General features: G+C 50.0%; 1 protein-coding gene across 1 annotated transcript in view; it reads left to right on the top strand.

Moving 5' to 3' along the window:
* LOC118207949 (dedicator of cytokinesis protein 3-like) overlaps positions 1 to 2,500 on the top strand; it is a 68,768-nt gene that overhangs the window by 42,508 nt on the left and 23,760 nt on the right. The gene's annotated exons all lie outside the window — the stretch shown is intronic.

The raw sequence follows: 2,500 nt of genomic DNA, 5'->3' as shown, positions 1-2,500 counted from the left end.
GAGGCTAATATACTGTACTTTTGAGCTGGAGTTAAAATGTACCTTTTCCTGTGTGGATTGTGTACCAATTTAGCACTCATATGACTGTGCCAAGGTGCACAGAAGGATGCTGTTATAAGGGTTATTAAAGAATATTTTTTTATGAACATGTCAACCAATTGAACATTGCTACCTAAGTAAACATCATTGTGTCGAATAGCAGTCAATTACTGGCCATCAGTACTGCCAGTCAATTAGTGGCACGTTATGAAACCAGAAACAGTTTCTCTGCATCACACCTGCCAGGGAGCTCCTCGTGTGCCAAAAAGCTCTCTCACTGGGGAGATAAAAATTCTTTCCACGGAAGTAATTTGTATGTTTCTATGTTTAGAAATGCATTTACTGTAGGCTATAAATAAGAGGAAATGAGCACAGGTCCAGCAGCAGGCTGCTGACTGTAATCTGTGATAAACCAGCGGCAAATACGCGTGCGTCTGTCTGAACACGCTCTGGATCTGCCAGCGGTCCGTGGAAAACCAAGCAGAAGTGCCAGTGAAACACTAACTGCCTCCAGTGAGCCACTGACTACCCCCAGTGAGCCGCTAACTGCCTCCAGTGAGCCACTAACTACCCCCAGTGAAACACTAACTGCCTCCAGTGAGCCACTAACTGCCTCCAGTGAACCGCTAACTCCCTCCAGTGAGCCGCTAACTACCCCCAGTGAAACACTAACTGCCTCCAGTGAGCCTCTAACTACCCCCAGTGAGCCACTAACTGCCTCCAGTGAGCCGCTAACTACCCGCAGTGAGCCGCTAACTACCCCCAGTGAGCCGCTAACTACCCCCAGTGAAACACTAACTGCCTCCAGTGAGCCGCTAACTACCCCCAGTGAAACACTAACTGCCTCCAGTGAGCCGATAACTGCCTCCAGTGAGCCGCTAACTGCCTCCAGTGAGCTGCTAACTACCCCAGTGAGCCACTAACTGCCTCCAGTGAGCCGATAACTACCCCCAGTGAAACACTAACTGCCTCCAGTGAGCCGCTAACTACCCCCAGTGAGCCACTAACTGCCTCCAGTGAGCCGCTAACTACCCCCAGGGAAATGTTAACTGCCTCCAGTGAGCCGCTAACTACCCCCAGTGAAACACTAACTGCCTCCAGTGAGCCACTAACTACCCTCAGTGAGCCGCTAACTGCCTCCAGTGAGCCACTAACTGCCTCCAGTGAAACACTAACTGCCTCCAGTGAGCCGCTAACTACCCCCAGTGAGCCGCTAACTACCCCCAGTGAGCCACTAACTACCCCCAGTGAACCGCTAACTGCCTCCAGTGGGGCACTAACTGCCTCCAGAGAACCGCTAACTGCCTCCAGTGGGGCACTAACTGCCTCCAGAGAACCGCTAACTGCCTCCAGTGAAACGCTAACTGCCTCCAGAGAAACACTAACTGCCTCCAGTGAGCCGCTAACTACCCCCAGTGAGCCACTAACTACCCCCAGTGAACCGCTAACTGCCTCCAGTGGGGCACTAACTGCCTCCAGAGAACCGCTAACTGCCTCCAGTGGGGCACTAACTGCCTCCAGAGAACCGCTAACTGCCTCCAGTGAAACACTAACTGCCTCCAGAGAACCGCTAACTGCCTCCAGTGAAACACTAACTGCCTCCAGTGAGCCGCTTGTGACTCACTTAAGGCTGATTTTTACTTTGTTCCACCACACATCAGAGAAATATTGCTCAACTCAAATGATGCATCTTTAACTCAATAAAACTGCTGCTTGACACTTGAAGTTACGCATCTCTAGAATTTTGTTAGAATTTTAGTTTGCTGTGAGTGTATGAGTGTTGTGTTCTGACTATACCTCTGGTGTGTAGTTTGTGAGTGTGAGTGTGAGAGCATGTGAGTGTGAGCGTGTGAGTGTGAGCATGTGAGTGTGAGTGTGTGTGAGTGTGAGTATGTGAGCATGTGAGTGTGTGAGTGTGGGAGTGTTGTGTTCTGACTATACCTCTGGTGTGTAGTTTGTGAGTGTGAGTGTGAGAGCATGTGAGTGTGAGCGTGTGAGTGTGAGCATGTGAGTGTGAGTGTGTGTGAGTGTGAGTATGTGAGCATGTGAGTGTGTGAGTGTGGGAGTGTTGTGTTCTGACTGTACCTCTGGTGTGTAGTTTGTGAGTGTGGAAGTATGAGAGCATGTGAGTGTGAGCGTGTGAGTGTGAGCATGTGAGTGTGAGCATGTGAGTGTGTGAATGTGAGCGTGTGTGTGAGCATGTGAGTGTGAGTGTGAGTGTTAGTGTGAGTGTGTGAGTGTTGTGTTCTGACTGTGACTCTGGTGTGTAGTTTATGAGTGTGTGTTAGCGTTGTGTTCTGACTATGTCTGGTGAGTAGTTTGTGAGTGTGAGCGTGTGAGTGTGGGCGTGTGAGTGTGTGAGCATGTGAGTGTGAGTGTGAGTGTTAGTGTGAGTGTGTGAGTGTGAGGGTGAGTGTGTGTAGAGCATGTGTGGTGTGTGAGGTGTGAGTGTGTGAGTGTG

Source organism: Anguilla anguilla, chromosome 11 (genome assembly GCF_013347855.1).
Source record: "Anguilla anguilla isolate fAngAng1 chromosome 11, fAngAng1.pri, whole genome shotgun sequence".
Taxonomy (NCBI): Eukaryota; Metazoa; Chordata; class Actinopteri; order Anguilliformes; family Anguillidae; genus Anguilla; species Anguilla anguilla.
This window is presented reverse-complemented; position numbering and strand designations above follow the sequence as displayed.